Raw genomic sequence first — 27,758 nt, forward strand, 5'->3', positions numbered from 1 at the left:
ATGCTGATTTTGTAATTATTTTACCAGTGGCATAATGGTGAATGTTTGCAAGTCAAACTTAGGTATGTCTGTAATAATAATCTACTCTGGTGAGGACCATGGTCCTATCACACATCTCTGCCATCTGTGCATTTATTTTACTATTCTGTGATCTGGTCAGTAGGACCCAAACCTCAGTCACATACAGGTGCAGGCTACTTGATGGGATAGTGAGGAAACTGAAGGGAGTGGGAGGGTTCAAGCATGATGTCCACTCCAGCTCCATCCCCTTTATGGGATGAGAAAGCCCGCTAAGCACATGGATTCCATAATGGTGGTTTTTGGCCCCAAACCACGGTGACTATACTCTTCAACAAGTTTTTGATGGATACAACTACCTGTGGATTCCTCACCTAATGAATACTCCCATTGCGCCAGCATTCAACGGAAATCTTCTTCCTAGCTTCTGCACGTCGACGAGGACGTCACAATTGCCCACGCGACGCCGTCTGACATCATACAGGCAATAAGAGGTCCTCGCCGACGTGCCGGCGTCAGTTCCCTTTTTTCCGTGCCATTCGAAACGGTTATCTTCGAGGGAGCTATTGAGACATTACAATGTCGCAAAGAAAGTCAGGATTCAAGCCCTGCCGAGAGTGTGGAGGCAAAATGTCGGTAACGGACCCACATTCTGACTGTTTGTGGTGTCTTAGTTCCGACCACGACGTTGACAAGTGCGATTCTTGTCAACGTATGAATCCAAAGGCCTTGAAAGAACGTGAGGCCAAACTTTCTTGCGAAGTCAAAGAAGAAGGAGAAAAGACATCACTAAAAGTCGTCTTCACCGAAGTCACATCGGCGTCATCGGAACTCCCGTCGTCGTCGAATCTCGGCGCCGGTCGAGTAGGGCGAGGTCTCAATCTAGGTCACCATCGACTCGACGTCGAAAGACTTGGGAAGTTAGTCCCACTGTCTCTCCCCAGCCGACGACGCCGTTACCTTCTCCGACTTTACCCATGTCATCGGTTAATCCTCCTTCGGTGTTCGAGGTTCCACAGCCTCAGGTGTTTTCTCGGTCTATGCAGACGTCGAGACCGGCGTCGTTGTTGCCTTCGAACCAGGCACCTCAATACCCGGCTTTCCCGGCCCCTGGAGCAGATAGTCCCGCATTCTTAAATGCAATGTTCTCCATCTTCCAACAGATGGCTCCAGGTGGTGGACCGGCTGGTCCTTCAGGCCCTTTGGCCTTCAACATGGGTGCTCCTGCTCCACTTCGACCGGCACCCTTTATGCCCTTTCTTCCCTTGTGAAACGTGGGCTTGGCGCCGATATCGGCTCCTGTGGCTTTGGCTCCTGTGGCTTCGCCGTCTCAGCCAGCGACGCCGACTAGACCTCTTCCGACTCTGGAACAGTCTTCAGTCCGTCCTGCTCCATGTTCGGCGCCGAAGAAAACCATGGCGCCATTAGATCCAGCGTCTGACGGATCCGAGGATCGGCGTCAATCTTCGACGTCTGCAGACGCCATGTCGACGCCGAGGATAGAGAGACTACATTCGAGGAGGCTTGCTCTTCGCCTCCTTGAAGAACAGGAATACCGGAGACAGGCACTGGAGGAAGGGGAGATTGAGGACTCTTGTGAAGGTCTCCATGGCTTGGACACTGCTAGTGGCCTGGACACCTCTCCTGAATGGGACTTGTCATCACCTGGGGAGTACACAGAGGAGACCTCTTTTCATTCAGTCACTAGAAAGGCGGCTGACTTTTTGGACCTCCCTTTGCCAGTGTCTGAGACCAAGCCAAACATCTTGACGGAAGTGTTGCATCCTGCCTCAACATGTGCAGAGCCACTTTTGCCTTTCAATGAGGCACTACTGGACCCCATTATGGAAATCTGGAAGAAGCCGATGTCTTCTTCGGCCGTGAATAGATTTGTGACTCAGAGATATCGGGTTGCACCGGCTGACCCAGGCTTTCTTTCCAGGCATCCAACACCTGAAAGCCTGGTGGTTCAGGCTTCGTGCTCAGCTCGATCTGCTCCTGGGTCCTTTCCAGCTGTGCCCTCTGATAGAGACTCTAAAAAGATGGACATGTCATCAAAGAAGGTTTTTTCGTCATGTAGCATGGCTTTGAAATCCACCAATGCTACGTGCATCTTAGGGAGATACATTTACGCCCTGATGGACGAGATTAAGTCGACGCACACGGAGGTTCCTCAAGAATTATTGAGCCTGGTCTCTGATGCTCAGGCAGCAGCAACCCAGATTATTCAATCTGGGTTGGATACATCTGACTCTGTTGCTAGAGCTATAGGTACTGCTGTGGCTATGAGGAGGCAGGCCTGGCTTCGTAGCTCTGGTTTTTCCTCTGATGTGCAATCGACCCTCTTGGACCTTCCTTTTGATGGTGACAAGCCTTGGAATGGTTCAAGGAGAGTAGGGCCACTGCCAAGTCGTTGGGCTTGCAAGCCTCTTCTGCTTCCTCCAGATTTTTTAGGAGGTTTCGAGGATTTGGTCGTGGTTCCTCCTCCTCCTTTCGAGGAAAATTCCAGCAACCCACCTCTGCGCTCTCCTATAGATATTTCAGAGGGAGGGGTAGGGTTCGTACCAGGGGAGCCACTCAGCGGCACTCTGCCTCTTCCTCATCCTCTGGAGGGGTGCAGCATGGGAAGCAGCCTTAGGCTTCTGCCAATTCCTTCTCACTCCACTCCTGTAAGGGGGAGGTTACTGAATTTTCTCCACAAGTGGGAGGTCATAACAACAGACTCCTGGGTTACCAGCATTGTGAGAAAGGGCTATACCCTACCCTTTCGGGAGTTTCCGCCCCCCATCCCGCCCTTCTTACTGTTCAGAAGAACACCTCCTGTTGCTAGAACAGTAGGTTCAAGTCCTCCTTTCAAAGGGCGCGGTGGAGTTGGTTCCAGAGCAGGAAAGGGGGTCAGGGTTGTTACTCAAGATACTTCCTGATCCCCAAGAAGGATGGTTGGTTGAGGCCAATTCTGGACCTGAGGATCTTGAATTGGTTCCTCAAACAGGAAAGGTTCAAGATGCTGACCCTAGCTCAGGTGCTTTTAGCGCTGAACAATGGAGATTGGATGGTGTCTGTCAACTTGCAGGATGCTTATTTTCATATCCCGATACTCAAGTCGCACAGGAAGTATCTCCTGTTTGTGGTGGGGTCGCAGCACTATCAGTTTGCGGTCCTCCCATTTGGTCTTACCTCGAGTCTTCACGAAGGTGATGTTGGTGGTTGCGGCAGAGTTCAGAAGGAAGGGGATAGCAGTATTTCCTTATCTGGACGACTGGTTGATCAAAGCCAAGTCTCCGGAGCTCGTGTTGCATCACCTTCAGTCGACAACTCAGTTGTTGTTCGACCTGGGTTTTTCAGTGAACGTGCCCAAATCTCACCTAGAGCCCTCTCAGCGCCTCCTGTTCATAGGGGCAGTTCTGGATACAACATTGAATCGAGCCTTCCCTCCGCCTCAGCGGATTCAGGACATTCAGGCGTTGGTTCCAATGTTTCGAAGTGGAGCGATTATTCCGGTCCTCAAGGTCCTGCGCCTGCTCGGTCTGTTTGCTTCTTGCATACTGCTGGTCACTCACGCTCGCTGGCACATGAGGGCTCTTCAGTGGTGCCTCCGAAGGCAGTGGTCTCAACACAAAGGAGATCTCGAAGGTTCGGTGAGGATCTCCAGAGATGCTGCCACGGATTTGAAATGGTGGAGTGCGGACTGCAATGTTTCCAGACGAAGGCCGTTCTCGCAAGCTCCGCCTGTGGCCACAGTAATAACGGAATCTTCCACTCTAGGGTGGGGAGCTCATCTGGGGGACCTGGAGATCAAAGGTCTTTGGACTCCAGTAGAACAGAAGTTTCATATAAATCTGTTGGAATTGCGGGCTGTACGTCTGGCTCTCATGGCCTTCCTCCCCTCCCTTCGCGGTCAGTCAGTTGAGGTCCTGACGGACAATACTACCGCAATGTGGTATATAAACAAGTAGGGACGAGTAGGGTCGTACCTTCTCTGCAGAGAAGCTCTACGGCTTTGGTCCTGGGCAAAGGACCATCAGATTTGCTTGGTAGCAAATCATCTGGCCGGAGTCTTGAACGTACGTGCGGACAGTCTCAGTCGCCATTTCTCGGCCGATCGCGAGTGGCGTCTCCATCCGGATCAAGTCCGTCTAATCTTTCAGATGTGGGGGTTTCCTCGGATAGATCTGTTTGCCACTCGGGAGAACTTGCACTGCCCGTTATTCTGCAGCCTCCAGTATCCGGGACAAGGAGCATTGGGGGACCCGTTTCAGTTGACCTGGTGCGACCAGTTGCTTTATGCGTTTCCCCCCCATACCCTTGATTCCTCGAGTTTTGAGGAAAATTCGCCAAGACCGGGCCCAAGTCATCTTAATAGCTCCGGATTGGCCGAGGAGAGTATGGTACACGGACCTTCTCCAACTCTCACTGTGCCCTCCGCTCCGTCTCCCTTTGAGGGCAGACTTCCTCTCGCAGTCGCAGGGGCAGGTTTTACACCATATAACCACTAAGGGTGTGGGGTGGTAGGGATTGAGGGTGGAACTTGACCAGTCGCCTGGCCGATAAGATAACATCCACTACATCAGGCGGGAGAGAAAAGGAACTCAGGTTGCCCCGTTCAATCTCCAGGCATGAAGGTGCAGGCTCTGGAGGTGGGGGTGTAAAACCTGTGTGAAACACAAAAAGAGAGTACTGGGAGTATTGCTAACTCACACCGTCTCCCAAAATAATTCTATATAACCACTAAGGGTGTGGGGTGGTAGGGATTGAGGGTGGAACTTGACCAGTGTCCCCTCAATGGGCGGTATCAATTAGGTCGCCTTAAGATACAAGATGGAGAATGCATGAATGAAGAGTGTCCCAGGTATGGGAAACTGTGTTGTCTTGGGGGGGTGGGGGGGGGGGGGGAAGAAGGGGGAGTTCCCTTACGGACTAGGTGGTCTCACACACATAATAGTGTCTTGCTTCATCATTTGACCACCTAGCCCCACCCAAGTAAGATGATACTACTTGGGCGGACACAACCTCTTGGATAAAAGAACCCGAGGGAGTACTGAAATTAAACTTGCGGGATAAATTACAGGGATCCAGATGAGGTAGAAATAAAATTACCATACATGTCACCAATTAATGCTAGTTACATTTTAATGGAGGTGCATGTCGGTAAGGTTATGAACTGGGGAGGAGGCTCACTGGAGAATAATGTCTCTTAGAGTCTAAAAAGGAGTATATATGACCAACATGTTTTTGCCCTCTCAAGGTGCTGGTAGGTCAGGGGCATTCGTCGGGGTCTAGGATCCCGGAGCACTAACAATAAGTGAAGTGCTCAAAGTGAATCATAAAGAGCCTACCTGAACAGGTGGTTCATGGTGTGGTAGGTCTGTAATGGCCCGTAGTTAAGGGCTATTTGCCTCTGGTCTGAATAGCGCCGGGGGAGGGGTATTCCCTCATAGTCACACTCACTCCAAAGGGATTACCGAGGAGAGTACCTACGTGCCGGTGCCAGAGCAGTCTGTTGTGCAGTGGCTGCGGTTAAGGGATACTTGTCTGCCCTGTCAGCCTTTCTATGTCTTCCAGACCAGCCTTCTTTATTCAAATCCCCTATAGTACTTAGATTCTTGAAGGGTCTTATTAACAAATTCCCTCCTACTCCTTTCATTATGCCTCAGTGGGATTTAAACTTGGTTCTAACTTTTCTTATGGGGTCCCCGTTTGAGCCTATGCATTCTTGCCCCTTAAGGTTATTGGTTCTAAAGACGGTTTTCCTGGTTGCAATTACTTCTGCAAGGAGAGTGAGTGAGTGAGTTGCAAGCTCTATCTGTGAAACCCCCTTATACATCTTTTTATGGGGATAAGGTGGTGTTGAGGACCAAGGCTGCTTTCCTACCGAAGGTTGTTTCACCCTTTCATATGGCCCAGACGATTACTCTTTCCACGTTTTATCCTCCGCCTCATCCTTCAAAGAAAGAAGAGAGACTTCACCGCTTAGACACAAGGAGAGCGCTAAGCTTTTATGTGGATAGAACGAAGGATTTCAGGCTGGAGGATCAGCGTTTCATCGGGTACGTGGGAAAGAGGAGAGGAAAGGCAGTCCGTAAGAGAACACTCTCCAGGTGGGTTGTTCTTTGCATTAAAATGTGTTACTCTTTAGCAAAGAAAGAACCCCTTGATGGTATAGGAGCTCATTCCACCAGAGCTAAGTCGGCCTCTTCAGCCTTGGCTAGGGGTGTTCCTGTGGTTGACATCTGCAAGGCCGCAACCTGGTCATCCCTCCATACTTTTGCAAAGCATTACTGCTTAGACTCTGAGGTTAGGAGGGATGGCCATTTTGCACGGTCAGTGCTGCAGGATTTCTTGGTTTGACCATTCAGGCACCCTCCACCGAGTGCGGTACTGCTTTGGGACTCTATTCATTAGGTGAGGAATCCACAGGTAGTTGTATCCATCAGAAGAACGAGTTACTTGCCTTCGGTAATGACTTTTCTGGTGGATACATTAGCTACCTGTGGATTCCTCACGGTATCACCCGCCTCCCCGTTGCCTGTCTGGTCTAACCAAGTTGTTCTTGAGTGTGCTCCTCTTGGTTTTGAGGACTTGTACATATACTGTATATATGTATGTATATATATATATATATATTATTGTTCGTATATTCATTTACTTGTTTTAAAAAAAAAAAAAAAAGAAAGAAAGAAAAAGAATTAAGTTCTTGAAATGATGTATTTATTTTGAGTGTCATTAAATATTGCTATTTGTTCATTTATCTCAATGGCCTATTCTCACGCACGTAAAAAATGTTGGTACTGACGTCGGCACGTCAGCGAGGACCTCTTATTGCCTGTATGACGTCAGACGGCGTCGCGTGGGCAATTGTGACGTCCTCGTCGACGTGCAGAAGCTAGGAAGAAGATTTCCGTAGAATGCTGGCGCAATGGAAGTATTCATTAGGTGAGGAATCCACAGGTAGCTAATGTATCCACCAGAAAAGTGGTTACCGAAGGTAAGTAACTCGTTCATCTAGAAGATTTTCCCCAGTGATTTAGAACGGCAGAGGCCTGACTCCCACTCAGTCCCATCCTTCCAGAAACAGAATGTTTGGCATGTGTGGCTCTAGATACACATTCTCTGCCATCTAGTGTTGGGTCCACTGTGGTGCAAGGGGTTTTTCTTCGTAGAAATCTTTTGAGTCAAAAGATCTTGTGACTCCTCTTCTCAGTCATATTGTGCTTGGGCATCGTCTCCTTTGTTAGATTGTTTTCTCTCTGCCATTGGGTTCAGACATGTGTGGCTCTGCTCCGAACTCCAGGCCTCCATGCTGCCAATCGGGGGCAGGCTGGCGGATACCTTGGTTAAAAATAAAATGGCAATGAAATTATTTGTCATTTTATTTTTAACACTTAGTGCGGCTCACTGCGGGCGGAGGGGTGACGCTCCCCATACCCTCATGAAGAAACAGCCGCTGCTTTCACTTCTTTCTCGCCCACCAGCTAGAAAACAAAAGAGTTGATGCCCCTGCGCAATATCACGGAGAGGAGGAGTAACTTGATCTTGTGACTCTAAAGATTTCTTTGAAGAAAAACAACTTGCTACACTCCGTACCCAACACTAGATGCCAGAAGTGTGCACACCATGTAAATCTACATGCTACAAACAGACACTAACAGGGTAGGTAACATAATCCTTTCCCTCTCCTGGGGGCAATAGATTGATGCATGCAGAGTAAAGGAATGAACAGTAGGCACCAGCGATCAATATGACTCAGCATTGGTTCTATTTTCTGCCATCTGCATGGAAGCATGAAGGTTTACAGGTGTTGAAATATTTATTTCAAATTCAAATAGAATATAGATACCAGAGACAAGGAAAACTCAACATAGGCCAGTAAAGATTAGGTCATTGATGAGGATTCTGTGTTTTTATCAAGGGCTTCAATCCAAGTACTTCAACCTTATGGTTATAAAGAATGATTATTTTTAAAGGTATTTTGTCTTTGTGTATACTACGGTGTAAGGACACAAGGTATGTGATTGTTCTCCTTCTAGGCTAGGTGAACCCAGGTTATGACTTTTGTCCACAGTTTACGATGAAAATATTGGAAAATCAGCAGGGGAAAACCTTCAGCCTTTCCATTATTTTAAGTTCTGAATCTCTGCTTTAAGGACACAGGCTAAGATGTGGAGTGTAATGAGGAGGCACAACGATAACCATTTTCTGAATCAGAGACCAAATAAAAGGGTGTGTGCAGATATTATTCATCCTTGTGTACTTTGAACTAGTAGTGCAGCTGTTGAAAAAGCGGACTACTGCAGTGCCTCCCGTTGATTGGAGTTGAACGTTTCAGAACTCAAAATCAACAGTCTTCCACTCAGGTTTTGAGTGCCAAAACAGTTGAACCATAGGTATATTCCAACCAATCGTTCCATGTGAGCCATAAAAACATTACATGGAAAAATAACTTTTGAAATGTAGCACGATAAAATTACTACAAAGATTTGCTTAAAACGCTCTACTCTCGTCTGATATCTTATACTACCAATAAAACAAAAACACTTAAATGTACAAAGTCATTTCCTATTATTAGGGCTGCTCACTGTTTGGTTTGTCACTATCTTAATTACATCTTGGCCCCATGCTACCCCTAAAGATTCATAAACTTAACTATTAATTATAATGAAACAGATTAGTCCGTTATGATCTCAAATACTGATACAAGGCTGAGCAATAGAAAATGTTTATTGGTTTTCTTCCAAGGTTATATTTAGGGAAGTAGTATGATATTTGTTTGTCATTTGGCAAAGCCCCATTACATGTGACTGTTGCAGTTGGCAAAATGCCAAACTTTACATTTGACATACTGAGCCTTATTTCAAAGTGCAGGTTGATTTCAGAATAAGTTCCAGTTCTGCCTTTAAGCTTACCATCCATGTCATGGACTATGAGACCTAACCTTGGTGTGGTGCTCTATTTACTGCACCAAACCTGGTTTTCGAAGATTTATTTATTTTTAGACAATTTCACATCTTTTGGACACCTTAGGTTTTGCCAGGATAGTGAAAGATAAGCTTGCCATATAATTTTAATATACATAAACCATGGGAGGTTGGCAAAGCCCAGGATTTCTCTGATAATATCTGTAATAGTCACGTTGTAAAATGATAACTTAAGGAAAGTTCAAATACACACAGAAAACTATAAGGGTTTCAAATGGAACTGTGGTTGTGGTTGAGCCTAATTTCTCAAACTGATCCTGCTAGATACAAATAGGAAGGATTGGCTTTTCCCCAAAAATATTTTCCATAATTCGTATGACTTTACTGTTTCATTATTCCATCAACGTGATATTCTGGATAGATGACTACTGAAATATTATTCTCTGGTGTTCAGTTGATTGATTTTAGTAGCATGGAAACACAGCTATGTTGTCTAATTGCTTAGTAAATACATAAGCATCAATCAGATCATCTCTGAACTTGGCAGGGCATTTAGATAGTTCCTTTATATTAAAAAGCAAATTACTTGGCACCTAAAAATTACTGACTGATGTTTCTGTTGGCTTGAGTTCCTCTAGCCCAGTTGAGTTTTTAGACCCTTATAATCCACACAAGATAATAAAAATGGCTATACATGCTGCAAGTGCTAAAAGGGTGTCAATCATTTTTATATATATATATGTTCGGTGGCATGTGTAGCTGCAGATACACATGCTGTTCATTATCCTGCCATCTAGTGTTGGGCTCGGAGTGTTACAAGTTGTTTTTCTTCTAAGAAGTCTTTTCGAGTCACGAGACCGAGGGACTACTCCCTTTCGGCTCCATTGCGCATGGGTGTCTACTCCATCTTAGATTGTTTTCTTTCCGCCATCGGGTTCGGACGTGTTCCTCTTCGCTCCATATTTCGAATCTGGAAAGTAAGCTAAATATTGAAAATTTGACAGTATTGTTCGCGCTCTGTACCAGTTTAGTGTTAGCGTATCGACACCGACAGTAGAAGCGCTCCGGCGGCCAATCGAGGCTTCCGCTCTTCAGCAGGGCCTGGTCGGTCCGACCGCGTCCATCGACAAAACTAATGGACCGGACCCCCTTCCGCTTCAGTCCGAAGTGCCACTCGAAGTATCCTTATACAGACCAACACTTGGTCTGTAATCTGGGTCTATCACCAGAACACAGGGAGGATACTTGTGAGGCCTGTCGGGCATTTCGATCAAAAAAGACCTTACGAGATCGAAGAGCCAGAAGACTACAAATGGCGTTGACACCGAGGGAACAACTCTACGTCGAAGAGGAGGAAAGAATTTCCATCCTGGGAACGGACTCAGATGATTCCGAAAGTGAGCGACCCGCGACAACGCAGAAAACAGTGAGTAAAACTGCCCCGTCCAAGGCTCCCCCAAAGATCGTAAAGGCCAAGGGGATGCCGCCGCCAGCAGGCCATGGCTTAACCCATCGAAAAGAAGGTGACCAAACATCGGCACCGAAAAAGGCCAAAGAACCGCCGAAGACATCCGACTCCGGTCGAGATTCAGGCTCCGAAAGATCTCGACACCGAGAGTTCGACTCACCCAAGGTGAGAAAAGTTACCTCAGAACCGAAAAAGACTTTCACGGAAGCTTCGGTACTGAAAAAAGCGGCTTCGTAGCCGAAAATCAGCTCTTACACAGAAGAGCAAAGACTTTCCGGCCAAATGCAAACACACAGATTTGAGCAGGAAATAGGTATGGGGGAACCAGACCATACCCAAAGGAGGTTGCATATCCAGAAAGAGACTGGTAAATACAAACTCCACCTCCAATTAAAACCAAAAGAAAGCTGGCATTTCATGAGTCAGAAATGCAGCCAAAGGCAAAGGTGGCAAGAGATAAAACACCACCACCAAGGCTTATATGATGCTCCGGTATCAGACAACAGCCCAGATTGTTACCCAACAAGGCCGTCACCTCCAGAGGACAGTACTGCATATACGCAGGTACTATCAAGGGCAGATACAATTCCCAATGTAGCAATGCATTCAGAGCCAATAGAGGATGATTTCCTATTCAACACCTTGGCGTCCACCCACACTTCCTACCAGAGTCTGCCAATGCTCCCAGGCATGATCAAGCATGCAAAACAGGTCTTCCAGGAGCCAGTGAAAGGAAGGGCTATCACACCTAGGGTGGAGAAAAAATACAAACCTCCCCCAACGGACCCTGTATTTATAACACAGCAACTTACGCCAGACTCGGTAGTTGTAGGTGCAGCAAGAAAGAGGGCTAACTTGCAATCATCAGGAGACGCTCCACCGCCTGACAAGGAGAGTAGGAAGTTTGATGCAACGGGCAAACGGGTGGCAGCACAGGCAGCCAATCAATGGCGGATCGCAAACTCGCAAGCCCTACTGGCTCGCTACGACAGGGCACCCTGGGACGAGATGCAACACATTATACAGCACTTGCCCAAAGAACACCAGAAACGTGCCCAACAGGTTGTTGAGGAAGGACAAGCAATATCCAACAACCAAATAAGGTCCGCATTAGACTCTGCAGACACAGCAGCACGAACAGTCAACACTGCGGTAACCATTCGCAGGCATGCATGGTTACGAAGCTCAGGATTCAAGCCAGAAATCCAGCAAGCTGTGTTAAACATGCCTTTCAACCAGGAACAATTGTTTGGGCCGGAGGTGGACACAGCAATTGAAAAATTAAAGAAGGACACAGACTCGGCCAAAGCCATGGGTGCGCTCTACTCCCCACAAAGCAGAGGCACATTTAGAAAGCCACAATTTAGGGGGGGGGGGGTTTCGTATGCAAACACCAGAACCTTCCACCTCGCAAACCAGACCCACCTATCAGGGACAATAGCAGAGAGGGGGGTTTTGAGGCTCATATAGGGGTGGACAATTCCCAAGAGCAAGGGGAAAATTCCAAACCCCTAAAACAAGTCAAACCAAACAGTGACTTCAATGTCACAAAACCCCAACACTTAACACCAGTGGGGGGGGAGACTTACTGCATACTACAAAAACTGGACACACATAACTACGGACGCATGGGTCCTAGCCATTATCCAACATGGTTATTGCATAGAATTCATAAATTTCCCGCCAGATGTGCCCCCAAGAGCACACAATATGTCCAAACAACACTTACACCTGTACAACTAGAAGTCCAAGCATTGTTACAAAAACAAGCAATAGAGTTAGTACCCAACCATCAAAAAGGAACAGGCGTCTACTCACTATATTTCCTAATTCCAAAGAAAGACAAAACGTTAAGACCCATATTAGACCTCAGAACGCTGAACCTCTTCATTAAATCGGATCACTTCTATATGGTAACACTTCAAGACGTGGTTCCCTTACTCAAAAAAGAGGACTACATGTCAACATTAGATCTCAAGGATGCCTACTTTCACATACCCATACATCCTTCCCACAGAAAATAATTAAGATTTGTAATACACGGCGTACACTATCAATTCAAAGTGTTACCGTTCGGGATAACAACAGCCCCAAGCGTATTCACAAAATGCCTTGCAGTAGTAGCCGCTCATATAAGGAGACAGCACATGCACGTATTCCCGTACTTAGACGACTGGCTAATAAAAACCAGCATTCAACAGTGTCTTCTTCACACGCAATACGTTATAGAAACTCTACACAAACTAGGGTTCTCTATAAATGACCAAAAATCACATCTGCAGCCATCCCAAATACAACAATACTTGGGAGCAACACTCAACACACAAAAAGCGATTGCCACTCCAAGTCCACAAAGGGTACAAGCGTTCCAAAATATAGCATTAAACATGCAGCCAAACCAACACTACCAAGTGAGGTTTGTAATGAAACTTCTAGGCATGTCTTCATGCATAGCCATTGTCCCAAACGCAAGATTACACATGCGGCCCTTACAACAGTGCCTAGCAAAACAATGGACACAAGCACAGGGTCAACTCCAAGATCTAGTGTTGGTAGACCGCCAGACACACTTCTCACTTCAATGGTGGAACCCTATAAATTTAAACCAAGGGCAGCCATTCCAAGACCCAGTGCCTCAAGACGTGATCACAACAGATGCTTCCATGATGGGGTGGGGAGCACAACTCAACCAGCACAGCATACAGGGACAATCAACAAAAACAACTGCACATAAATCATTTAGAACTGTTGGCAGTGTTTCTAGCATTAAAAGCATTTTAACCACTAATAGCCCACAAACACATTCTTGTCAAAACCGACAAAATGACGACAATGTATTACCTCAACAAACAAGGGGGGGACACACTCGTCGCAACTGTGTCTCTTAGCACAGAAAATTTGGCATTGGGCAATTCACAATCACATTCGCCTAATAGCACAATACATCCCAGGCATTCAGAACCAGTTGGCCGACAATCTCAGTCGATCACCAACAAACACACGAATGGGAAATAAATCCCCAGATCCTACAAGATTACTTTCTATACTGGGGAACGCCATAAATAGACCTATTCGCAACAAAAGAAAACGCAAAATGCCAAAACTTCACGTCCAGGTACCCACACCCTCAGTCCAAGGGCAATGCGTTATGGATCAGTTGGTCAGGGATATTTGCTTACGCTTTTCCCCCTCTCCCACTCATTCCTTATCTGGTAAACAAACTTAAGTCAAAACAAACTCAAACTAATACTCATAGCACCAACCTGGGCTCGCCACCGTGGTACACAACACTGCTAGATTTATCAGTAGTACCTCACATCAAATTACCGAACAGGCCAGATCTGTTAACGCAAAACAAACAGATCAGACACCCGAATCCAGCATCGCTCAATCTAGCAATCTGGCTCCTGAGATCTTATAATTTGGACATTTAGACCTTACACAAGAATGTATGGAGGTCATTAAACAAGCTAGAAAACCCAGTACAAGACATTGCTACGCAAACAAATGGAAAAGATTTGTTTACTACTGCCACACTAAACAAATTCAACCACTGCATGCTTCTGCAAAAGACATTGTAGGCTACTTATTACACTTACAAAAGTCTAAGCTAGCATTCTCTTCAATTAAAATACATCTCACTGCAATATCTGCAGATTACACATTCAACATCGCTTTTTAGAATCCCAGTCATCAAAGCATTTATGAAGGGACTAAAAAGAATTATACCCCCAAGAACACCACCAGTACCTTCGTGGAACCTTAATGTTGTATTAACACGACTCATGGGACCACTGTTCGAACCCATGCACTCTTGTGAGATGCAATACTTAACTTGAAAGGTAGCCTTTCTAATAGCTATCACATCACTTAGAAGAGTAAGTGAGATACAAGCATTTACTGTACAAGAACCCTTTATTCAAATACATAAACATAAAGTGGTTCTACGTACAAATCCCAAATTCTTACCAAAAGTCATATCGCCGTTCCACATAAACCAAACGGTGGAGCTCCCAGTCTTCTTTCCACAACCAGACTCAGTAGCCGAAAGAGCCTTACATACATTATTATACATAAAAAGAGCACTAATGTATTACATTGACAGGACAAAACAATTTCGTAAAACAAAACAATTGTTTGTAGCCTTCCAAAAACCTCATGCCGGTAATCCTATATCCAAACAAGGCATTGCCAGATGGATAGTGTAGGAAGTTGGCTCTGTATGTGCTATTTCAAAGTAAGGAATAGCATGCACAGAGTCCAAGGGTTCCCCTTAGAGGTAAAATAGTGGTAAAAATAGATAATACTAATGCTCTATTTTGTGGTAGTGTGGTCGAGCAGTAGGCTTATCCAAGGAGTAGTGTTAAGCATTTGTTGTACATACACATAGACAATAAATGAGGTACACACACTCAGAGACAAATCCAGCCAATAGGTTTTGTTATAGAAAAATATATTTTCTTAGTTTATTTTAAGAACCACAGGTTCAAATTTAACATGTAATATCTTGTTTGAAAGGTATTGCAGGTAAGTACATTAGGAACTTTGAATCATTTCAATTGCATGTATACTTTTCAAGTTATTGACAAATAGCGACTTTAAAAGTGGACACTTAGTGCAATTTTCACAGTTCCTCGGGGAGGTAAGTTTTTGTTAGTTTTACCAGGTAAGTAAGACACTTACAGGGTTCAGTTCTTGGTCCAAGGTAGCCCACCGTTGGGGGTTCAGAGCAACCCCAAAGTCACCACACCAGCAGCTCAGGGCCGGTCAGGTGCAGAGTTCAAAGTGGTGCCCAAAACGCATAGGCTAGAATGGAGAGAAGGGGGTGCCCCGATTCCGGTCTGCTTGCAGGTAAGTACCCGCGTCTTCGGAGGGCAGACCAGGGGGGTTTTGTAGGGCACCGGGGGGGACACAAGCCCACACAGAAATTTCACCCTCAGCAGCGCAGGGGCGGCCGGGTGCAGTGTAGAAACAAGCGTCGGGTTTGCAATGTTAGTCTATGAGAGATAAAGGGATCTCTTCAGCGCTGCAGGCAGGCAAGGGGGGGCTTCCTCGGGGAAACCTCCACTTGGACAAGGGAGAGGGACTCCTGGGGGTCACTTCTCCAGTGAAAGTCCGGTCCTTCAGGTCCTGGGGGCTGCGGGTGCAGGGTCTTTTCCAGGCGTCGGGACTTAGGTTTCAGAGAGTCGCGGTCAGGGGAAGCCTCGGGATTCACTCTGCAGGCGGCGCTGTGGGGGCTCAGGGGGGACAGGTTTTGGTACTCACAGTCGTAGAGTAGTCCGGGGGTCCTCCCTGAGGTGTTGGTTCTCCACCAGCCGAGTCGGGGTCGCCGGGTGCAGTGTTGCAAGTCTCACGCTTCTTGCGGGGAGTTGCAGGGTTCTTTAAAGCTGCTTCTTGAAACAAAGTTGCAGTCTTTTTGGAGCAGGTCCGCTGTCCTCGGGAGTTTCTTGTCTTTTTCGAAGCAGGGCAGTCCTCAGAGGATTCGGAGGTCGCTGGTCCCTTGGAAGGCATCGCTGGAGCAGAGTTCTTTGGAAGGCAGGAGACAGGCTGGTGAGTTTCTGGAGCCAAGGCAGTTGTCGTCTTCTGGTCTTCCTCTGCAGGGGTTTTCAGCTAGGCAGTCCTTCTTCTTGTAGTTTGCAGGAATCTAATTTTCTAGGGTTCAGGGTAGCCCTTAAATACTAAATTTAAGGGCGTGTTTAGGTCTGGGGGGTTAGTAGCCAATGGCTACTAGCCCTGAGGGTGGGTACACCCTCTTTGTGCCTCCTCCCAAGGGGAGGGGGTCACAATCCTAACCCTATTGGGGGAATCCTCCATCTGCAAGATGGAGGATTTCTAAAAGTTAGTCACTTCAGCTCAGGACACCTTAGGGGCTGTCCTGACTGGCCAGTGACTCCTCCTTGTTGCTTTCTTTGTTCCCTCCAGCCTTGCCGCCAAAAGTGGGGGCCGTGGCCGGAGGGGGCGGGCAACTCCACTAAGCTGGAGTGCCCTGCTGGGCTGTGACAAAGGGGTGAGCCTTTGAGGCTCACCGCCAGGTGTCACAGCTCCTGCCTGGGGGAGGTGTTAGCATCTCCACCCAGTGCAGGCTTTGTTACTGGCCTCAGAGTGACAAAGGCACTCTCCCCATGGGGCCAGCAACATGTCTCTAGTGTGGCAGGCTGCTGGAACTAGTCAGCCTACACAGACAGTCGGTTAAGTTTCAGGGGGCACCTCTAAGGTGCCCTCTGGGGTGTATTTTGCAATAAAATGTACACTGGCATCAGTGTGCATTTATTGTGCTGAGAAGTTTGATACCAAACTTCCCAGTTTTCAGTGTAGCCATTATGGTGCTGTGGAGTTCGTGTTTGACAAACTCCCAGACCATAAACTCTTATGGCTACCCTGCACTTACAATGTCTAAGGTTTTGTTTAGACACTGTAGGGGTACCATGCTCATGCACTGGTACCCTCACCTATGGTATAGTGCACCCTGCCTTAGGGCTGTAAGGCCTGCTAGAGGGGTGACTGACCTATACTTGCATAGGCAGTGAGAGGCTGGCATGGCACCCTGAGGGGAGTGCCATGTCGACTTACTCGTTTTGTTCTCACTAGCACACACAAGCTGGCAAGCAGTGTGTCTGTGCTGAGTGAGAGGTCTCCAGGGTGGCATAAGACATGCTGCAGCCCTTAGAGACCTTCCTTGGCATCAGGGCCCTTGGTACTAGAAGTACCAGTTACAAGGGACTTATCTGGATGCCAGGGTCTGCCAATTGTGGATACAAAAGTAAAGGTTAGGTAAAGAACACTGGTGCTGGGGCCTGGTTAGCAGGCCTCAGCACACTTTCAATTGTAAACATAGCATCAGCAAAGGCAAAAAGTCAGGGGGCAACCATGCCAAGGAGGCATTTCCTTACACAACCCCCCCCCCCCCCAAACGAAAGAGGATGAGACTAACCTTTCCCAAGAGAGTCTTCATTTTCTAAGTGGAAGAACCTGGAAAGGCCATCTGCATTGGCATGGGCAGTCCCAGGTCTGTGTTCCACTATAAAGTCCATTCCCTGTAGGGAGATGGACCACCTCAACAGTTTAGGATTTTCACCTTTCATTTGCATCAGCCATTTGAGAGGTCTGTGGTCAGTTTGAACTAGGAAGTGAGTCCCAAAGAGGTATGGTCTCAGCTTCTTCAGGGACCAAACCACAGCAAAGGCCTCCCTCTCAATGGCACTCCAACGCTGCTCCCTGGGGAGTAACCTCCTGCTAATGAAAGCAACAGGCTGGTCAAGGCCATCATCATTTGTTTGGGACAAAACTGCCCCTATCCCATGTTCAGAGGCATCAGTCTGCACAATGAACTGCTTAGAATAATCTGGAGCTTTTAGGACTGGTGCTGAGCACATTGCTTGTTTCAGGGTGTCAAAGGCCTGGTGGCATTCCACAGTCCAGTTCACTTTCTTGGGCATTTTCTTGGAGGTGAGTTCAGTGAGGGCTGTCACAATGGATCCATATCCCTTCACAAACCTCCTGTAATACCCAGTCAAGCCAAGGAATGCCCTGACTTGAGTCTGGGTTTTTGGAGCTACCCAGTCCAGAATAGTCTGGATCTTGGGTTGGAGTGGCTGAACTTGGCCTCCACCTACAAGGTGGCCCAAGTAAACCACAGTTCCCGCCCTATCTGGCATTTGGATGCCTTGATAGAGAGGCCTGCAGATTGCAGAGCCTTCAAAACCTTCTTCAGGTGGACCAGGTGATCCTGCCAGGTGGAGCTAAAGACAGCAATATCATCAAGATAAGCTGTGCTAAAGGACTCCAAACCAGCAAGGACTTGATTCACCAACCTTTGGAAGGTGGCAGGGGCATTCTTTAAACCAAAGGGCATAACAGTAAACTGATAATGCCCATCAGGTGTGGAGAATGCTGTTTTCTCTTTTGCTCCAGGTGCCATTTTTATTTGCCAGTACCCTCCTGTCAAGTCAAAGGTACTTAGGAATTTGGCAGCACCTAATTTATCTATGAGCTCATCAGCTCTAGGAATTGGATGAGCATCTGTCTTGGTGACAGAATTGAGCCCTCTGTAGTCCACACAAAACCTCATCTCTTTCTTTCCATCTTTGGTGTGAGGTTTGGGGACTAAGACCACTGGGCTAGCCCAGGGGCTGTCAGAGCGCTCAATTACTCCCAATTCCAGCATCTTGTGGACTTCCACCTTAATGCTTTCTTTAACATGGTCAGACTGTCTAAAGATTTTGTTTTTGACAGGCATGCTGTCTCCTGTGTCCACATCATGGGTACACAGGTGTGTCTGACCAGGGGTTAAGGAGAAGAGTTCAGGAAACTGTTGTAGGACTCTCGTACAATCAGCTTGCTGTTGGCCAGAGAGGGTGTCTGAGTAGATCACTCCATCTACTGAGCCATCTTTTGGGTCTGATGACAGAAGATCAGGGAGAGGTTCACTCTCTGCCTCCTGATCCTCATCTGTTACCATCAACAGATTCACATCAGCCCTGTCATGGAAGAGTTTAAGGCGGTTCACATGGATCACCCTCTTGGGGCTCCTGCTTGTGCCCAGGTCCACCAGGTAGGTGACCTGACTCTTCCTTTCTAGCACTGGGTAAGGGCCACTCCATTTGTCCTGGAGTGCCCTGGGAGCCACAGGCTCCAGAACCCAGACTTTCTGCCCTGGTTGGAACTCAACCAGTGCAGCCTTTTGGTCATACCAAAACTTCTGGAGCTGTTGGCTGGCCTCAAGGTTTTTGGTTGCCTTTTCCATGTACTCTGCCATTCTAGAGCGAAGGCCAAGTACATAGTCCACTATGTCTTGTTTAGGCTCATGAAGAGGTCTCTCCCAGCCTTCTTTAACAAGAGCAAGTGGTCCCCTTACAGGGTGACCAACCAGAAGTTCAAAGGGTGAGAATCCTACTCCCTTCTGTGGCACCTCTCTGTAAGCAAAAAGCAGACATGGCAAGAGGACATCCCATCTCCTTTTGAGTTTGTGTGGGAGCCCCATGATCATGCCTTTTAATGTCTTGTTGAATCTCTCAACTAAGCCATTAGTTTGTGGATGGTATGGTGTAGTGAATTTGTAAGTCACTCCACACTCATTCCACATGTGTTTTAGGTATGCTGACATGAAGTTGGTACCTCTGTCAGACACCACCTCCTTAGGGAAACCCACTCTGTTAAAGATACCAATGAGGGCCTTGGCTACTGCAGGGGCAGTAGTCGACCTAAGGGGAATAGCTTCAGGATACCTAGTAGCATGATCCACTACTGCTAGGATGTACATATTTCCTGAGGCTGTGGGAGGTTCCAGTGGACCAACTATGTCCACACCCACTCTTTCAAAGGGGACCCCCACCACTGGAAGTGGAATGAGGGGGGCCTTTGGGTGCCCACCTGTCTTACCACTGGATTGACAGGTGGGGCAGGAGAGGCAAAACTCCTTAACCTTCTGGGACATATTGGGCCAGTAGAAGTGGTTGACTAACCTCTCCCACGTCTTGGTTTGTCCCAAATGCCCAGCAAGGGGAATATCATGGGCTAAGGTCAGAATAAACTCTCTGAACGACTGAGGCACTACCACTCTCCTAGTGGCACCAGGTTTGGGGTCTCTGGCCTCAGTGTACAGGAGTCCATCTTCCCAATAGACCCTATGTGTTCCATTTTTCTTGCCCTTGGACTCTTCAGCAGCTTGCTGCCTAAGGCCTTCAAGAGAGAGACAGGTTTCTTGTCCCTTACACAGCTCCTCCCTTGAGGGTCCCCCTGGGCCTAAGAGCTCAATCTGATGAGGTTCAAGCTCCAAAGGCTCAGTTCCCTCATAGGGCAGAACTTCTTCCTGAGAAGAGAGGTTCTCTTTTTCTGACTGTGTTGCAGTTGGTTTCCCAACTGACTTTCCTTTTCTCTTGGTAGGCTGGGCCATTTTTCCAGACTCCAGCTCTACTTTTTCACCCTGTGCCTTGCATTGTGCTCTTGTTTTTACACACACCAGTTCAGGGATACCCAGCATGGCTGCATGGGTTTTTAGTTCTACCTCAGCCCATGCTGAGGACTCCAGGTCATTTCCAAGCAGACAGTCTACTGGGATGTTTGAGGAGACCACCACCTGTTTCAGGCCATTGACCCCTCCCCATTCTAAAGTTACCATTGCCATGGGATGTGCTTTAGTTTGATTGTCAGCATTGGTGACTGTATAAGTTTTTCCAGTCAGGTATTGGCCAGGGGAAACCAGTTTCTCTGTCACCATGGTGACACTGGCACCTGTATCCCTCAGGCCCTCTACACTTGTCCCATTAATAAAGAGCTGCTGCCTGTATTTTTGCATGTTAGGGGGCCAGGCAGCTAGTGTGGCTAAATCCACCCCACCCTCAGAGACTAGAGTAGCTTCAGTGTGGACCCTGATTTGCTCTGGGCACACTGTTGATCCCACTTGGAGACTAGCCATTCCAGTGTTACCTGGATTGGAGTTTGGAGTGGAACTTTTCTTGGGACAGGCCTTGTCTCCAGTTTGGTGTCCAGACTGACTACAGTTTCGACACCAGGCCTTTTTGGGATCAAAGTTTTTACCCTTGTACCCAGGATTGTTTTGTGAAGAGGCTCTGGGCCCACCCTCCTGTGCAGGTTTTTGGGGGCCTGTAGAAGACTCTTTACTATTTTTATTTTTGGCTGTCTCACCACCTTTCCCCTGGGGAGGTTTTGTGACCCCTTTCTTTTGGTCACCCCCTGTGGAAGTTTTGGACACCCTTGTCTTGACCCAATGGTCCGCCTTCTTTCCCAATTCTTGGGGAGAAATTGGTCCTAGGTCTACCAGATGCTGATGCAGTTTATCATTGAAACAATTACTTAACAGGTGTTCTTTCACAAATAAATTGTACAGCCCATCATAATTACTTACACCACTGCCTTGAATCCAACCATCCAGTGTTTTTACTGAGTAGTCTACAAAGTCAACCCAGGTCTGGCTCGAGGATTTTTGACCCCCCTGAATCTAATCCTATACTCCTCAGTGGAGAATCCAAAGCCCTCAATCAGGGTACCCTTCATGAGGTCATAGGATTCTGCATCTTTTCCAGAGAGTGTAAGGAGTCTATCCCTACACTTTCCTGTGAACATTTCCCAAAGGAGAGCACCCCAGTGAGATCTGTTCACTTTTCTGGTTACACAAGCCCTCTCAAAAGCTGTGAACCATTTGGTGATGTCATCACCATCTTCATATTTAGTTACAATCCCTTTAGGGATTTTCAACATGTCAGGAGAATCTCTGACCCTATTTATGTTGCTGCCACCATTGATGGGTCCTAGGCCCATCTCTTGTCTTTCCCTCTCTATGGCTAGGATCTGTCTTTCCAAAGCCAATCTTTTGGCCATCCTGGCTAACTGGATGTCCTCTTCACTGGAGTTATCCTCAGTGATTTCAGAGGTGTTGGTCTCTCCTGTGAGGGAACCAGCATCTCTGACTATTATTTTTGGAGTCAGGGTTTGAGAGACCCTGTTCTCCCTAGATAGGACTGGTAGGGGGGAATTGTCCTCCAAGTCACTATCCTCTTCCTCTGAGTTGCCACCCTCAGAGGGGTTGGCCTTTTCAAACTCTGCCAAAAGCTCCTGGAGCTGTATTTTGGTAGGTTTGGGGCCCATTGTTATTTTCTTTATTTTACAGAGTGACCTTAGCTCCCTCATCTTAAGATGGAGGTAAGGTGTGGTGTCGAGTTCCACCACAGTCACATCTGTGCTAGACATTTTGCTTCTAAAAGTTGGAATACTTTTTAAGAATCTACAACTGGTTCTAGAATCTAATTCAAACTTTTACAAACTTTTAAACTCTAAAAGAAATGCTAAACAGGATCTAACACAAGGCCCTAGCAGGTCTTTTAAGAATTTAGAAAACTTTTCAAATTGCAAAAATCAATTTCTAATGACAATTTTGGAATTTGTCGTGTGATCAGGTATTGGCTGAGTAGTCCAGCAAATGCAAAGTCTTGTACCCCACCGCTGATCCACCAATGTAGGAAGTTGGCTCTGTATGTGCTATTTCAAAGTAAGGAATAGCACGCACAGAGTCCAAGGGTTCCCCTTAGAGGTAAAATAGTGGTAAAAATAGATAATACTAATGCTCTATTTTGTGGTAGTGTGGTCGAGCAGTAGGCTTATCCAAGGAGTAGTGTTAAGCATTTGTTGTACATACACATAGACAATAAATGAGGTACACACACTCAGAGACAAATCCAGCCAATAGGTTTTTGTAAAGAAATGGCTCCCTGTTGCAGTTACCCCCCACTTTTTGCCTGATACTGATGCTGACTTGACTGAGAAGTGTGCTGGGACCCTGCTAACCAGGCCCCAGCACCAGTGTTCCTTCACCTAAAATGTACCATTGTATCCACAATTGGCACACCCTGGCATTCAGATAAGTCCCTTGTAACTGGTACTTCTAGTACCAAGGGCCCTGATGCCAAGGAAGGTCTCTAAGGGCTGCAGCATGTCTTATGCCACCCTAGAGACCCCTCACTCGGCACAGACACACTGCTTACAAGCCTGTGTGTGCTAGTGAGAACAAAATGAGTAAGTCGACATGGCACTCCCCTCAGGGTGCCATGCCAGCCTCTCACTGCCTATGCAGTATAGGTAAGACACCCCTCTAGCAGGCCTTACAGCCCTAAGGCAGGGTGCACTATACCATAGGTGAGGGTACCAGTGCATGAGCATGGTACCCCTATAGTGTCTAAACAAAACCTTAGACATTGTAAGTGCAGGGTAGCCATAAGAGTATATGGTCTGGGAGTCTGTCAAACACGAACTCCACAGCACCATAATGGCTACACTGAAAACTGGGAAGTTTGGTATCAAACTTCTCAGCACAATAAATGCACACTGATGCCAGTGTACATTTTATTGTAAAATACACCACAGAGGGCACCTTAGAGGTGCCCCCTGAAACTTAACCAACTATCTGTGTAGGCTGACTGGTTCCAGCAGCCTGCCACACTAGAGACATGTTGCTGGCCCCATGGGGAGAGTGCCTTTGTCACTCTGAGGCCAGTAACAAAGCCTGCACTGGGTGGAGATGCTAACACCTCCCCCAGGCAGGAACTGTGACACCTGGCGGTGAGCCTCAAAGGCTCCCCCCTTTGTCACAGCCCAGCAGGGCACTCCAGCTTAGTGGAGTTGCCCGCCCCCTCCGGCCACGGCCCCCACTTTTGGCGGCAAGGCTGGAGGGAACAAAGAAAGCAACAAGGAGGAGTCACTGGCCAGTCAGGACAGCCCCTAAGGTGTCCTGAGCTGAGGTGACTCTAACTTTTAGAAATCCTCCATCTTGCAGATGGAGGATTCCCCCAATAGGGTTAGGATTGTGACCCCCTCCCCTTGGGAGGAGGCACAAAGAGGGTGTACCCACCCTCATGGCTAGTAGCCATTGGCTACTAACCCCCCAGACCTAAACACGCCCTTAAATTTAGTATTTAAGGGCTACCCTGAACCCTAGAAAATTAGATTCCTGCAACTACAAGAAGAAGGACTGCCTAGCTGAAAAACCCCTGCAGAGGAAGACCAGAAGACGACAACTGCCTTGGCTCCAGAAACTCACCGGCCTGTCTCCTGCCTTCCAAAGATCCTGCTCCAGCGACGCCTTCCAAAGGGACCAGCGACCTCGACATCCTCTGAGGACTGCCCCTGCTTCGAAAAGACAAGAAACTCCCGAAGACAGCGGACCTGCTCCAAGAAAAGCTGCAACTTTGTTTCCAGCAGTGTAAGGAAATGCCTCCTTGGCATGGTTGCCCCCTGACTTTTTGCCTTTGCTGATGCTATGTTTACAATTGAAAGTGTGCTGAGGCCTGCTAACCAGGCCCCAGCACCAGTGTTCTTTCCCTAACCTGTACTTTTGTATCCACAATTGGCAGACCCTGGCATCCAGATAAGTCCCTTGTAACTGGTACTTCTAGTACCAAGGGCCCTGATGCCAAGGAAGGTCTCTAAGGGCTGCAGCATGTCTTATGCCACCCTGGAGACCTCTCACTCAGCACAGACACACTGCTTGCCAGCTTGTGTGTGCTAGTGAGGACAAAACGAGTAAGTCGACATGGCACTCCCCTCAGGGTGCCATGCCAGCCTCTCACTGCCTATGCAGTATAGGTAAGACACCCCTCTAGCAGGCCTTACAGCCCTAAGGCAGGGTGCACTATACCATAGGTGAGGGTACCAGTGCATGAGCATGGTACCCCTACAGTGTCTAAAGAAAACCTTAGACATTGTAAGTGCAGGGTAGCCATAAGAGTATATGGTCTGGGAGTCTGTCAAACACGAACTCCACAGCACCATAATGGCTACACTGAAAACTGGGAAGTTTGGTATCAAACTTCTCAGCACAATAAATGCACACTGATGCCAGTGTACATTTTATTGCAAAATACACCCCAGAGGGCACCTTAGAGGTGCCCCCTGAAACTTAACCGACTGTCTGTGTAGGCTGACTAGTTCCAGCAGCCTGCCACACCAGAGACATGTTGCTGGCCCCATGGGGAGAGTGCCTTTGTCACTCTGAGGCCAGTAACAAAGCCTGCACTGGGTGGAGATGCTAACACCTCCCCCAGGCAGGAGCTGTGACACCTGGCGGTGAGCCTCAAAGGCTCACCCCTTTGTCACAGCCCAGCAGGGCACTCCAGCTTAGTGGAGTTGCCCGCCCCCTCCGGCCACGGCCCCCACTTTTGGCGGCAAGGCTGGAGGGAACAAAGAAAGCAACAAGGAGGAGTCACTGGCCAGTCAGGACAGCCCCTAAGGTGTCCTGAGCTGAGGTGACTCTGACTTTTAGAAATCCTCCATCTTGCAGATGGAGGATTCCCCCAATAGGGTTAGGATTGTGACCCCCTCCCCTTGGGAGGAGGCACAAAGAGGGTGTACCCACCCTCAGGGCTAGTAGCCATTGGCTACTAACCCCCCAGACCTAAACACGCCCTTAAATTTAGTATTTAAGGGCTACCCTGAACCCTAGAAAATTAGATTCCTGCAACTACAAGAAGGACTGCCTAGCTGAAAACCCCTGCAGAGGAAGACCAGAAGACGACAACTGCCTTGGCTCCAGAAACTCACCGGCCTGTCTCCTGCCTTCCAAAGATCCTGCTCCAGCGACGCCTTCCAAAGGGACCAGCGACCTCGACATCCTCTGAGGACTGCCCCTGCTTCGAAAAGACAAGAAACTCCCGAGGACAGCGGACCTGCTCCAAGAAAAGCTGCAACTTTGTTTCCAGCAGCTTTAAAGAACCCTGCAAGCTCCCCGCAAGAAGCGTGAGACTTGCAACACTGCACCCGGCGACCCCGACTCGGCTGGTGGCGATCCAACACCTCAGGAGGGACCCCAGGACTACTCTAAGACTGTGAGTACAAAAACCTGTCCCCCCTGAGCCCCCACAGCGCCGCCTGCAGAGGGAATCCCGAGGCTTCCCCTGACCGCGACTCTTTGAATCCTAAGTCCCGACACCTGGGAGAGACCCTGCACCCGCAGCCCCCAGGACCTGAAGGACCGGACTTTCACTGGAGGAGTGACCCCCAGGAGTCCCTCTCCCTTGACCAAGTGGAGGTTTCCCCGAGGAACCCCCCCCTTGCCTGCGTGCAGCGCTAAAGAGATCCCTAGATCTCCCATTGACTTCCATTACAAACCCGACGCTTGTTTCTACACTGCACCCGGCCGCCCCCGCGCTGCTGAGGGTGAAATTTCTGTGTGGGCTTGTGTTCCCCCCGGTGCCCTACAAAACCCCCCTGGTCTGCCCTCCGAAGACGCGGGTACTTACCTGCAAGCAGACCGGAACCGGGGCACCCCCTTCTCTCCATTCTAGCCTATGTGTTTTGGGCACCACTTTGAACTCTGCACCTGACCGGCCCTGAGCTGCTGGTGTGGTGACTTTGGGGTTGCTCTGAACCCCCAACGGTGGGCTACCTTGGACCAAGAACTAAGCCCTGTAAGTGTCTTACTTACCTGGTTAACCTATTAAATACTTACCTCCCCTAGGAACTGTGAAAATTGCACTGTGTCCACTTTTAAAATAGCTATTTGTGAATAACTTGAAAAGTATACATGCAATTTTGATGATTTGAAGTTCCTAAAGTACTTACCTGCAATACCTTTCGAATGAGATATTACATGTAGAATTTGAACCTGTGGTTCTTAAAATAAACTAAGAAAAGATATTTTTCTATATAAAAACCTATTGGCTGGATTTGTCTCTGAGTGTGTGTACCTCATTTATTGTCTATGTGTATGTACAACAAATGCTTAACACTACTCCTTGGATAAGCCTACTGCTCGACCACACTACCACAAAATAGAGCATTAGTATTATCTCTTTTTACCACTATTTTACCTCTAAGGGGAACCCTTGGACTCTGTGCATGCTATTCCTTACTTTGAAATAGCACATACAGAGCCAACTTCCTACATTGGTGGATCAGCGGTGGGGTACAAGACTTTGCATTTGCTGGACTACTCAGCCAATACCTGATCACACGACAAATTCCAAAATTGTCATTAGAAATTGATTTTTGCAATTTGAAAAGTTTTCTAAATTCTTAAAAGACCTGCTAGGGCCTTGTGTTAGATCCTGTTTAGCATTTCTTTTAGAGTTTAAAAGTTTGTAAAAGTTTGAATTAGATTCTAGAACCAGTTGTAGATTCTTAAAAAGTATTCCAACTTTTAGAAGCAAAATGTCTAGCACAGATGTGACTGTGGTGGAACTCGACACCACACCTTACCTCCATCTTAAGATGAGGGAGCTAAGGTCACTCTGTAAAATAAAGAAAATAACAATGGGCCCCAAACCTACCAAAATACAGCTCCAGGAGCTTTTGGCAGAGTTTGAAAAGGCCAACCCCTCTGAGGGTGGCAACTCAGAGGAAGAGGATAGTGACTTGGAGGACAATTCCCCCCTACCAGTCCTATCTAGGGAGAACAGGGTCCCTCAAACCCTGACTCCTAAAATAATAGTCAGAGATGCTGGTTCCCTCACAGGAGAGACCAACACCTCTGAAATCACTGAGGATAGCCCCAGTGAAGAGGACATCCAGTTAGCCAGGATGGCCAAAAGATTGGCTTTGGAAAGACAGATCCTAGCCATAGAGAGGGAAAGACAAGAGATGGGCCTAGGACCCATCAATGGTGGCAGCAACATAAATAGGGTCAGAGATTCTCCTGACATGTTGAAAATCCCTAAAGGGATTGTAACTAAATATGAAGATGGTGATGACATCACCAAATGGTTCACAGCTTTTGAGAGGGCTTGTGTAACCAGAAAAGTGAACAGATCTCACTGGGGTGCTCTCCTTTGGGAAATGTTCACAGGAAAGTGTAGGGATAGACTCCTCACACTCTCTGGACAAGATGCAGAATCTTATGACCTCATGAAGGG

At 47.6% G+C, this 27,758-nt stretch overlaps 1 protein-coding gene across 2 annotated transcripts in view; it reads left to right on the plus strand.

Moving 5' to 3' along the window:
- The window catches only part of KIAA0232 (KIAA0232 ortholog), a 398,715-nt gene that overhangs the window by 193,658 nt on the left and 177,299 nt on the right, over positions 1 to 27,758 (plus strand). The gene's annotated exons all lie outside the window — the stretch shown is intronic.

This window comes from Pleurodeles waltl, chromosome 1_2 (genome assembly GCF_031143425.1).
Source record: "Pleurodeles waltl isolate 20211129_DDA chromosome 1_2, aPleWal1.hap1.20221129, whole genome shotgun sequence".
Taxonomy (NCBI): Eukaryota; Metazoa; Chordata; class Amphibia; order Caudata; family Salamandridae; genus Pleurodeles; species Pleurodeles waltl.